The 13,103-nt window shown below is 47.0% G+C and overlaps 1 protein-coding gene across 1 annotated transcript in view; it reads left to right on the top strand.

Annotated features, from left to right (window-relative positions):
* The window catches only part of LOC142297229 (coiled-coil domain-containing protein 162-like), a 186,769-nt gene that overhangs the window by 94,845 nt on the left and 78,821 nt on the right, over window positions 1-13,103 (top strand). The window lies entirely within an intron of this gene.

Genomic DNA, 13,103 nt, shown 5'->3' with positions numbered 1-13,103 from the left:
GTGTCTCTCCCGCTGTCTCCCTGTTCGTTCCTTATCTGTTTACCTTTATTCTGTCTTGTCTTCCCACTCCCCCTCGCTTCTAGGCTCTGATTTCCCGGCTACTGACTATTTGCTTCCCTCTGACTATGTTTAGACTTTGCCCTTGTGTACTTACAAGACCTCATGTTGTGACACGGCTTTCTGACGATTCTACTGCCATCTGGTGGGCTTGACTAGTATTACCTCTGCTAGGGAATTCCCTGCTCATACGTTTCCTCCACTTTTACGCCCCCTAGTGGTTTACCAGCTAACTACCTTCTCAGATAGTTTCAGGAATCCTCTCAGTCCCACATTACTGCGCTGTACTGCTATTGTACATCTTAGAGTACAGCGTGACATTATCACTGGCCCTTACATTTTTACCCCTATGGATCCCTTACATATCCTTACGGATCAGATGTCTAATTTGACTCAAATGATCCAGGGCTTACCCATTGAGCATAGAGCCCTAGCCTCTTCTCATACTCAACTCCAGGGGGAGCTTGCTGCTGCAGTAAAGACTTTCCAGGGTTCCATGACTCAATCACAGCCCGGTCCCGTAAATGTATCATTCCATTCTCCAGAACCCACGGTCATGCTCCCGGATAAGTTTTCCGGAGAGAAGGAGAGGTTTCACACGTTTAGGGAGAGCTGTAAATTACTTTTTTCTCTTAGACCCCGTTCCTCTGGGGATGATAGTCAGCGGGTGGGGATAATAATTTCCTTGCTTAGGGAGGGACCTCAGACTTGGGCCTTTTCTTTACCTCCGACAGCCCCTGAGCATATGTCTGTGGATAGGTTTTTTGACGCCCTAGGACTTATTTATGATGAACCGGACCGGGTCATGGTGGCAGAGGACAGGATCATGGGTCTCTCTCAGGGTAGACGCACTGCAGAGTGGTATTGTTCTGAGTTCAGGCAGTGGTCTACGACGGTTTCCTGGAATGATTCTGCTCTGAGATGCCAGTTTAGGAGAGGACTCTCTGATCATCTCAAGGACGCTCTGGCCCTTCATCCTCCACCCAGTTCTTTGGAGGAGGCCATGACCCAGGCAGTACGGATGGATCAGAGGTTGCGGGAGAGAGGAGTGTCCCTGCGGGAAACCTCATTATGCCCGGTCAAAGCTGAGGTTGTTTCACTTGCGGAGCCCATGGAGGTCAGTGCCACAGATTCCAAGGAGAAGGAGAGGAGACGACGACGGGAGTGGAAATTGTGTTTCTACTGTGGAAGTCCGGGATATTGGAGGAAGGACTGTCCTACCTGTCCTCCTGCTACTAAACTATCGGGAAACGCTTAGGTCTGGGTGATGTTCAAGGAGGTCACCCAGACCCTCAGGTACCCTTTTCCTCTTTCCAAAAAATTTTGCTTGAGGTGGAACTTGTAATAGGAGACTGTTGTATTCCAGCCTCTGCTTTCGTGGACTGTGGTTCCTCCATGAACTTCATTGACTCCAGTCTGGTTTCCAAAGCTAAGATAGGGACAGTTAGGCTAGAGACTCCGGTTCACATTATTGCTATTGATAGGACACCATTGTCACGAAATGTGGTTGAATTTGTCTGTGAAGAATTTTTGCTTAAAGTGGGGTCCCTTCATCAGGAACTTATTTCATGTTATATCATGGATAATCTCCCTGCGGGACTGGTGCTGGGATTCCCCTGGTTGCACATGCATAATCCTGTAATTGACTGGGACTCTCGCGATATTATTAAATGGGGTCCTAAATGTTCTAATGGTTGTCTTATCACTGTTCAGGTGTCTTCAACTAATCTGGAGGGTATTCCGGAGTACCTGAAGGATTTTGGAGACGTGTTCTCTGAAAAAGAGGCTGAGGTCCTGCCACCCCACCGTCCTTACGATTGTGCTATTAACCTGGTTCCAGGTGCCAAATTACCCAAGGCCCGTTTGTATAATCTTTCTGGCCCAGAACGCACTGCCATGAAAAATTACATATCCGATAGTTTACGTAAGGGACACATCCGTCCTTCTGTCTCGCCTGTTGCTGCTGGGTTCTTTTTTGTTAAGAAGAAGGATGGTGGCCTACGCCCTTGCCTCGATTTTCGGGAACTTAATAAGATCACGGTGAGAAATACCTATCCACTTCCACTCATCCCGGACCTCTATAATCAGTTATCTGGAGCTAAATGGTTCTCCAAGCTTGATCTCAGGGGAGCCTATAACCTCATTCGCATTCAGGAAGGGGATGAGTGGAAAACGGCATTCCTTACCTCAGAGGGCCTTTTTGAAAACTTGGTCATGCCTTTCGGCCTTACTAATGCTCCTGCAGTGTTTCAGAATTTTATGAATGATATTTTCTCTGAATTTATTGGCCGTTTTATGGTTGTGTACCTAGATGATATTCTTGTCTTCTCGTCCAACAAAGAGTCTCCTATTGATCATGTACGTACAATACTTCATAGGTTACGGGAGAATTCCCTATTTGCTAAACCTGAAAAATTTACTTTTTGTGTACAAGAAATCATTTTTCTAGGTTTTATTCTGTCTGCTGATGGTTTTCAGATGGATCCCAGAAAAGTACAAGCCATTTATAATTGGGTGCAACCCAGAGACCTCAAGGGTCTGCAGCGTTTTCTGGGTTTTGCCAATTATTACAGGAAATTTATTAAAGGGTTTTCTAAAGTGGTCAAGCCACTCACGGATCTCACCCGCAAGGGGGCTGATCTTAGGGAGTGGTCACCGCAGGCGATAGAAGCATTTCTGAGGTTAAAGGAATGTTTTATGACTGCTCCTGTACTTGTTTAACCTGACCTCTCTCAGCCGTTTATTGTGGAGGTTGATGCTTCAGAGGTGAGTGTGGGGGCGGTGCTCTCCCAAGGACCCGCTACTTTAACTAATTTAAGACCGTGTGCCTTCTTCTCTAAAAAATTTTCTTCTGCTGAGAAGAATTATGATGTGGGGAATCGAGAGTTGTTGGCCATAAAGTTGGCCTTCGAAGAATGGAGGCATTTTTTGGAGGGGGCTGTTCATCGGATCACTGTTATTACGGACCATAAAAACCTGTCTTACATCGAGTCTGCTAAACGGTTGACTGCTAGACAGGCTAGGTGGTCACTTTTTTTTCCCGTTTTCACTTTTCCATTACTTTTCGGCCCGGTTCTAAGAATGTTAAGGCGGATGCGTTATCTCGCAGTTTGGATCAGTTTTCGCCTCCCGAACCTCCTTCCTCCATTCTTCCTCATGGGGTAGTCGTTGCTGTTTTATCCTCCGGATTGGAGGCTGAGATTTGTGTTGCACAGGCATTGGCCCCTCCTTCATTGCCCGATGCCAAATTGTTTGTTCCTGTCCAGTTTCGATTACGGGTTCTCCAGGAATTTCATGACTCTGTTCTTGGTGGTCATCCGGGGTTCTCAGCTACTCGTAAGGCTATTGCCAGGTTGTTTTGGTGGCCCTCTATGTACTCCGATGTCGCCGTGTTTGTGTCTGCTTGTGATGCGTGTGCACGTGCTAAAGTTCCCCATAACCGGCCGGCCAGGGAATTAGTGACCTTACCAATTCCGGATAGGCCCTGGACTCATTTGTCCATGGATTTTATCACTAATTTGCCAGTTTCCGCTGGCAAGACTGTTGTTTGGGTGGTGGTGGACAGATTCAGCAAACAGGCTCATTTTGTTCCCTTGTCGGGATTACCTAATGCTGAGACTCTGTCCAAATTGTTTATTGAACTGGTGGTTAGATTGCATGGCATCCCTGTTAACATTGTGTCCGACAGGGGGGTTCAGTTTGTTTCCAAATTTTGGAGAGCATTTTGTAGACAGCTGGGTATTGAGTTGTCCTTTTCTTCATCTTACCATCCCGAGACCAATGGGCAGACTGGGAGAACTAATCAGTCATTGGAACAAATTCTGCGGTGTCTGGCTACGTCTCAGCAGGACGATTGTTGTTCCTCCCTGCCTATGGCTGAGTTTGCTTTCATTAACCGGGTCCATCAGTCCACGGGTACTACTCCATTTTTTTTGTAACTATGGATACCATCCCCATTTCGGTGAATTTTCCAGACTTGATTCTGGGTGTCCTGGGGATGATTCTGCAGTTCAGCAGTTGGAGGAGGTTTGGAGGGACATCCGGCATAATGTTGAGGTGGCTTTATGGCGGCAAAAGCGCTCTGCTGACAAGAGACGATCAGTAGGATTTAATTTTCAGGTGGGGAATAAAGTTTGGTTGTCTACCAATAACATTCGTCTGAGAATTCCTTCTACTAAGTTGGGTCCAAAATTTATTGGTCCGTATGAGATCATCGAGATTGTCAACCCAGTGGCTTTTCGTCTGCGGTTACCGCAGTCCTTTCGCATTTCTAATGTGTTTCACAAATCTCTGCTCAAGCCTTTTGTTCCTTCTGTTTCCGAGTGTCCTCATCCCCCTCCTCCCGTTTTGGTGGATGGTCAGATGGAACACGAGATTGAGTGCATCATCGATTCTCGGCGGGTCCGTAGTTCGCTTCAGTACTTGGTACATTGGAGGGGTTACGGACCGGAGGAGCGATCCTGGGTTCTGGCACAATCTGTCCATGCTGACCGACTTACTCGTGCCTTTCATAGAAGGTTTCCTGGGAAACCTGGGGGTCCGGTGGCCCCCCCTTGAGCAGGGGGTACTGTCATGATTGACTCCTGGCTCAGCTGGAGCTGAGCCTTTTTTTTAGTTTCACTTCTGATGCAAGTCACGTTAGGGGTTAATCCTTTCTGCCTCGTTCTGGAGGTCAGGCTGCTTTATTAGGGCACTGTTTCTCTTGGACTTCGCCAGTGATACTTCTGGCTCTGCTGTGTTCTGCTCTTGAGTGACCTGTTGTCTGCCCTGCCCCCTCCTGACCTCCGTGTTCACCTGACCTGTTAACCTCCTCTGTTGTCTGTTTCCATCAGTGTCTCTCCCGCTGTCTCCCTGTTCGTTCCTTATCTGTTTACCTTTATTCTGTCTTGTCTTCCCACTCCCCCTCGCTTTTAGGGGTGCTTCACACACAGCGAGCTCGCTGCCGAGATCGCTGCTGAGTCACGCTTTTTGTGACGCAGCAGTGACCTCATTAGCGATCTTGCTGTGTGTGACACTGAGCAGCGATCTGGCCCCTGCTGCGAGATCGCTGCTCGTTACACACAGCCCTGGTTCGTTTTCTTCAAAGCCGCTCTCCTGCTGTGACACACAGATCGCTGTGTGTGACAGCAAGAGAGCGACAAATGAAGCGAGCAGGGAGCAGGAGCCGGCGTCTGACAGCTGAGGTAAGCTGTATCCAAGATAAACATTGGGTAACCAAGGTGGTTACCCGATATTTACCTTAGTTACCAGCCTCTGCAGCTCTCACGCTGCCTGTGCTGCCGGCTCCGGCTCTCTGCACATATAGCTGCTGTACACATCGGGTTAATTAACCTGATGTGTACAGCAGCTAGAAGAGCAAGGAGCCAGCGCTAAGCAGTGTGCGCGGCTCCCTGCTCTCTGCACATGTAACTGCATTACACATCGGGTTAATTAACCCGATGTGTACTGTAGAAGGAGAGCAAGGAGCCAGCGCTCAGTGTGCGCGGCTCCCTGCTCCCTGCTCACACTGGTAACTAATGTAAACATCGGGTAACCATACCCGATGTTTACCTTAGTTACCAGTCTCCGCAGCTTCCAGACGGCGGCTCCGTGCAAGCGCAGCGTCGCTTGCACGTCGCTGCTGGCTGGGGGCTGTTCACTGGTCGCTGGTGAGATCTGCCTGTTTGACAGCTCACCAGCGACCATGTAGCGATGCAGCAGCGATCCTGACCAGGTCAGATCGCTGGTCGGATCGCTGCTGCATCGCTAAGTGTGAAGGTACCATTAGGCTCTGATTTCCCGACTACTGACTATTTGCTTCCCTCTGACTATGTTTAGACTTTGCCCTTGTGTACTTACAAGACCTCATGTTGTGACACGGCTTTCTGACGATTCTACTGCCATCTGGTGGGCTTGACTAGTATTACCTCTGCTAGGGAATTCCCTGCTCATACGTTTCCTCCACTTTTACGCCCCCTAGTGGTTTACCAGCTAACTACCTTCTCAGATAGTTTCAGGAATCCTCTCAGTCCCACATTACTGCGCTGTACTGCTATTGTACATCTTAGAGTACAGCGTGACAGTGTGTCTTTGTTTGATGGGTCTCTAACCTAATAGCCTACAAATTTAAAGTGAAGGTAGGATCCAGAACTACATGAAAACAGCCTTAAGGCCGCTTTACACGCTGCGACATCGCTAGCCGATACTAGTGATGTCGAGCGTGATAGCACCCGCCCCCATCGTACGGCCGATATGTAGTGATCGCTGCCGTAGCGAACATTATCGCTACGGCAGCGTCACACGCACATGCCTGATCTGCAACATCGCTGTGACCGGCGAACCGCCTCCTTTCTAAGGGGGCGATTCGTTCAGCATCACAGCGATGTCACTAAGCGGCCGCCCAATCAAAGCGGAGGGGCGGAGATGAGGGGGACGAACATCCCGCCCACCACTTTCCTTCCTCATTGCTGGCGGGACACAGGTAAGGAGAAGTTCCTCGTTCCTGTGGTGTCACACGGAGCGATGTGTACTGCCGCAGGAACGAGGAACAACATCGTTACTGCAGCAGCAATGATAATTGGGAAGAGGGGGGGGCATGTCACCGATTAGCGATTTTGAACGTTTCACACGGTGTCATACGCAACGATATCGCTAAAGCGGCCGGATGTGCGTCACAAATTCCGTGACCCCAACGAGATTTAGCGATCTCGTAGCGTGTAAAGCCACCTTAAGGCTATGTGTGCATGTTGCTTTTTTTGTTTTTGCGTTTCCACAGCGTTTTAAGCTGCAGCATCACATTGTCAAAATGCATGCGTTCTGCTTCCCCAGCAAAGTCTATGAGAATCATGCAAAATCCGTGCGCACGTTGCTTTTTTAAACGCAGCGTTTTGATTGTCAAAAATTTGACAAAATCTCTGCGTTTAGAAAAGCAGCATGTCAATTCTTTTGTCCATTTTGGCAGCGTTCTACACCCATTGAAATCAATGAGTTGTAGAAAAACACTACCAAAATGCTAAGCAGTGCGTTTGCACTGCATTTTTGTTGCGATCCGTATGTTTTTTTGACATAACAAACGCAGTTCTTTTGGTCTCTTTCTCTTTTCATGTCGGTCTCTCTCTCCCACTCACTCACTCATACTCATCGATCCACGATCACCAGCGCTGCGCTGCACAGCGTTCACACTGTGGTGGCCTCTCCTCTTTTGAAAATGCCGGCCGCTCATTAATCCATCTCGTATTCCCTGCTTCCCCCGCCCACCGGCGCCTATGATTGGTTGCAGTCAGACACGCCCCCACGCTGAGTGACAGCTGTCTCACTGCAACCAATCACAGGCGCCAGTGGGCGTGTCTATATCGAGCAGTAAAAAAAAAAAAGAAATTAAAAAAAACAACGTGCGTTCCCCCCCCCCCATTTTTGATACCAGCCAGGGTAAAACCACATGGCTGAAGGCTGGTATTCTCAGGATGGGAAGCTCCACATTATGGGGAGCCCCCCAGCCTAACAATATCAACCAGCAGCCACCCGGAATTGCCTCATCCATTAGATGCGACAGTCCCAGGACTCTACCCGGCTCATCTCGAATTGCCCTGGTGCAGTGCCAAATGGGGTAATAAGGAGTTAATGGCAGCAGCCCATAGCTGCCACTAAGTACTAGGTTAATCATGGCAGGCATCTACCCAATATACCGTCCATGATTAACCTGTAAGTTAAAGAAAATAAACACACACATCCAAAAAATCCTTTATTTGTAATGAAAGTCAAAAAAACACCCTCTTTCACCACTTTATTAACCCCTCAAAAACAACTCCAGGTCCGATGTAATCCACGCAAGGTCCTATGACGCTTTCAGCTCTGCTACATCGGAAGCTGACAGGAGCGGCCGTAGAACACCGCCGCTCCTGTGAGCTCCATGCAGCAACTGAAGTGAGTCGCGCGATCAGTTGTGCTGTCGCTGAGGTTACTCGCGGCCACCTCTCTCAGGTGGAGGACTGCAGCTGTGGCCACAAGTAACCTGAGTTAATGCACAGCTGATCACATGGCTCACTGCAGTCACTCAGGGGATTTGCGATCACATGTGAGTCCTTCACGTGTGACCGCAAATCAAGCCGCGGCACACGCACAGAGCCGCGCGATCACAATGAAGTCGGGTGAAGTTCATCCAAGTTCATTCTGATCGTGCGGCTCCGTCTCGCAGCCAGCCATGCTCTTTTTGACAGTGCGGTCCCACTCGGCTCTGCTGCAAGTCTATGCGGATGCTGCAGAGACGAGTTGGACCGCACTGTCAAAAATGTGCGTTCTGGAAGCATCTAGAACGCATGAATTCAGCAGGAATTCTGCAGTAACAATGCATCTCAGAACGCAGCTTTTCGGCTGTGTTCTGATACACACATGCAGTGACTTACACGCTGCGGAATAGAACGCAACGTGCACACATAGCCTTAGGCTAATGGGAAGAGTGCTCAGCCATCTTTGCATTCATCTGTGGGGATGGTGTTTTCAAGGTTATCTGCAGTGTTAGTTTTTCACCACACGTAGCATTTTGCATTTAGCTCGCAAAGTTCTACTTTGGTCTTATCTGACCAGAGCACTTTCTTCCACAGGTCATGTAGGAGACACATCTGGTTTGTGGAAGAAGGTGCTCCGTCAGAGGAGACCAACGAAGAACTTTTGGGCTAAATGTAAAACACTGCGTGTGACAGAAAACTAACACTGCACATCACCCTGAAAACACCATCCCTACTATCAAACATGGTGGTGGCAGCATCATTCTGTGGTGATACTTTTCTTCAGCAGGGACAGAGAAGTTGGTCAGAGTTGATGGGAAGATGAATGAAGCTAAATACAAGGTAATCCTGAAGGAAAACCTGTTAGAGGTTACAAAAGTCTTGAGGCTGGAGATGGGTTCACTTACAGCAAGACAACAACTAATTAGAATTACAATAAAGTGCAATAAAGTACATTTACGTTTGTCGGTGTAATGTGAACAAAGTTAGAAATGTTCACTGGTATGAACACTAATTCAAGGCACTATGTACAATAAATATTTAATATGTCATAAATTTTCTAAGTAAATATATTTCTAAAGGTGCTATTGACATTAATTTCTCACCAGATGTTGGTAACAACCAATCCAATCCACACAGGTAAAAAAATCAAACCATAGATTTACATAACTTTAGTGATGTGTAATAATGAGAAATATCACAGGAAAAAGTATTGAACACATGAAAAAAAAGGTGCAAAAAGCCATGGAAAGTTATGACATCAGCTAAAAATCAAAAGCAATCCACCACTTAGTGAAAAAGAATATCAGCTGGTTGATCTGATGGCCGCCCACTTCTATACACCTGCACCCAGCATTCAGTAGTGAACGCTGGGTGTAGGTGTCAAGTTTAAAGGGTCAGCAGCCAGAATAGTGCAGCTTCCGGCCTGAGAACTGTGGTCCCCAGAATTTGGCTTAAGCCAGCTTTACATGCTGCAATGTATCTTACAATGTGACGGCGGGGTCACGTCGTAAGTGACGCACATCCGGCAACGTAAGGTACATTGTAGTGTGACAGGTACGTGCGATTGCACGAAAATCCGTTCATCGCATGCACGTCGTCCATTCCTTATGAATTGAACGTGAGGTTGTTCAATGTTCCCAAGGCAGCACACATCGCAGTGTGTGACACCCCAGGAACATTGAACAGATCTTACCTGTGTCCTGCGGCTCCCGGCTGGTAATGCGGAAGGAAAGAGGTGGGCGGGATGTTTACGTCCCGCTCATCTCCGCCCCTCCGCTTCTATTGGCCGGCTGCTGCGTGACGTCGATGTGACGCCGAATGTACCTCCCACTCCAGGAGGTGGACGTTCGCCGCCCACAGCGAGGTCGTATGGACGGGTAAGTACGTGTGACGGGGGTTAATCGTTTGTGCGGCACGTTCAACAAATTGAACGTGCCCCACATACGATGGGGGCGTTGCAAATCGCATACGATGTATGCGAAATTGCAACGTGTAAAGCAGGCTTTAGGGGTTCCAGAACTGATCACCGCCGCTGATGACAGTGAGTGGGCCCTGGCACTTGTCCGGGTGCGCTGGGGGCTGACACTGGCCCTGGCTGTAATGCACTTTCAAATTCCTATATTCAATGTTTGTTTGTACTGTACAACGCAGCGTTTTGGACTCATTGACAATACGTGGCCTTCAAACCGCTGCTAATACTGATTGTGTGCATAACTTGTTTTAGAATCCTTCATTTAGATTCTGCCATATGATAAGCATGCCACCGAGTAATGTAACAAGCTGTTAGAGTGAATTATTTAGCCCTGCTGTATTTCAGTACACCATACTGCTTGCATTAAATGACGTACACTGATATCTACGTGTGTATTTTCCAGAAGTATGAGCTATTGTCTCACTGCGGGGTAACATCACCTGACAGAACTATTTTAAACTGGTGTTTCATGTATTTAGTGTTCGCATTCTTTCTCCAGCAAATCCTGACCTAGATCACAGCTAATGTGGCCAGTTTCCTGGCTTGTAGCCAACACATTGATGTATGATTCAGCTTCTTCTGGAAGCCTGACCTTTCATATTTTATATAGCATGCTTACAAAGGGTGTACATAAAAGACCTGCATTATACAGTAGCACATCTCAATTAGGGAACGTCAGGAAGGAGAAGGTCACTCCAGTAATCGTGCTACAAATTCTTTACTGCCCTTACAAGCTTTTTTTATGGAAAAGATTTGAGGTTGTTTTCTGAACCCACAAAATATATTACAAATTACATTATTCATTTTATTTTCTTTACAACTTTGCCCCAAATGTTTCTACTTCTGTATGTCTTTATGCAAAACTTGCATTTAACCAATTAGTGACCAAGCTAAATTTGGCTTAGTCACTAATTGGATAAATGTAAGTTTTGTAAAAAGACATACAAAAGTAGAAAAATTAGGGGCAACATTGTAAACAAAATAAAATGAATAATGTCATTTGTTATATTAGAATCACTTTACATATCTGTAGCGCCCCTGAAGCCATCAGGGAGCTACAAGGAACTGCATCACTACCAGGATACAGGGCCTACCCTCAGGGACCTAGAAGACCAGTGCCTCTAACAACAAAAACATTCCAGTTAATCCCTGTTTTTCCCTAAATTCCCCAAAGACTGGTGTCGGACTACAGTTGGACCTAATGGATGGCCACCTAGAGGTGGAGCTGATCCAGTCCACTAGACAACCAGGTGGGAGGGGCAGACAGTGGACAGTCAGAGTGAGAGGGAGAAGAGTCGGTGACAGACAGAGAGAACGAGTGGGAGCACTGACAGTAGTGTGACGCTGACCTGAGTTCACAGGCGTGTGGTTTCTGGTGAAGAACGGTGGAGTGCTCCTGGAACCATAGCACCAACGGGGTACAGAATCCTAGGTCAGGCAAATGCTCCAGGCAGACCTGATAAAATCTGCACAGTGAGGGGACCATCAAAGACCTCACTGACCATGAAGTTCGGGACACAGTAGCAACGGAAGAACCGGGGAACAGGACCAAAGACTCCGACCCCACAGGGTTCACGCTACTGTCATACGGACTACCGTTGAGAGACTACCAGAGGGGACCCCCAGACGTTCCAAGCCACGGGGACCCACCAAGTAGAGACAGGTGCAGTGAAAAGAAGCCACCAGGTCACTAAACCAGCACTGGGACTAAGAGGACCAGCCTTCATCAGGTGACTAGTTTGCAACAGACTGTGAGTAAAGGCACTAGTTATACTGCAACCCCTTGTGTGGCCTACCTTCTTTCTGCACCCATCAATATCAACTATCCTCTGGGGCCCGGCCCTGCTTGCGGAGGGCCTAACATCCAGGCTGCCACCAACACCAGCCCCAGTAGTGAGAACTGTGCAGCGGCAACCCGCAAGCGGTGTCACGTTAAAAACTTTCATTTAATCTTCCCTGTAAATATACCCCTCTTAAAAAGCGTCCCCAGGGTCACGGAACCGGGCAACGGCCACCAAGTGACATCTCCCCAGCAGTACATCGCCTGAGACCAAGTACCCCATAGCCCTGGGCGACACATATCAATAACTGGAATATTTCAACATATTCCAGCAATACTGAAAATGTTTTTTGTTTTTTTTGTGACACATTATACTTTAGTATAGTGGGAAATTTAGATTGATATGTTTTGCTTTCAAAATATAAAAGAATTAGCATTTTTCAAACTTGTAATGTTTACACCTTTAATCTAGATAATGATACTACACAAAATAGTTAATAAAAAAACATTTCACACATTTCATCTTTATCACAACTATTTGTAAAATGTTTTTTTACTTTTTACTTTTTTAAGATGTTTAAAGGTTAAAAAATTTACCAGCAGTTTTTCATTTTTTTAAGGATATTTGAAAAACATATTTTTTTCTAGGGACGTTGGGGGTTCTATATATTGGCAAGACATCCAAAAGTGATCCCATGTTAAAAATAGCGCCCCTCAATGTATACAAAACTGATTCAGCTGCTTTTCAGGAATTGGCGTTTAGTGCAATGATTTTTACAACTAAACTGTCACTAGCTGGCCAGCTACTCCATGCTTTGTTAACCATATAGATGCCGTTGTGACTTTGGACAGCAGCATCTAAGTAATTAACCTGCCATGGTCAGTGCCGACAACCATCGTGGCTGATGCTAAAGTGTACAGTTAAAACAAAAACAGGATAATTGTGGTGTGTACTCCGCGCTGCAAAGAATCACTCCAAGTAATAAAGCAATGTGGGTGGTTTATTCTACGCGTTTCGAAGAGATATCCCCTCTTCTTCCTCAGGAAAATCCACCAATGACCAGTCACCATATTATACATTGGTAAGACCCTATTGCGCTCCTTATATCCACAAAGTGTACAGTGGACAGCTGCTGCATTATCACTCATTGGGTGATGCTATTGTTTTATATCTCAGGTTAGTAAAAGACGTATTGGTGGTCACTTAAGGTCATGTCTCACTAAGCAACATCGCTAGCAACATCGCTGCTGAGGCACGACTTTTGTGACGTTGCTAGCGATGTTGCTGTGTGTGACATCCAGCAACAAC

This window comes from Anomaloglossus baeobatrachus, chromosome 3, assembly GCF_048569485.1.
Source record: "Anomaloglossus baeobatrachus isolate aAnoBae1 chromosome 3, aAnoBae1.hap1, whole genome shotgun sequence".
Classification (NCBI taxonomy): domain Eukaryota; kingdom Metazoa; phylum Chordata; class Amphibia; order Anura; family Aromobatidae; genus Anomaloglossus; species Anomaloglossus baeobatrachus.
This window is presented reverse-complemented; position numbering and strand designations above follow the sequence as displayed.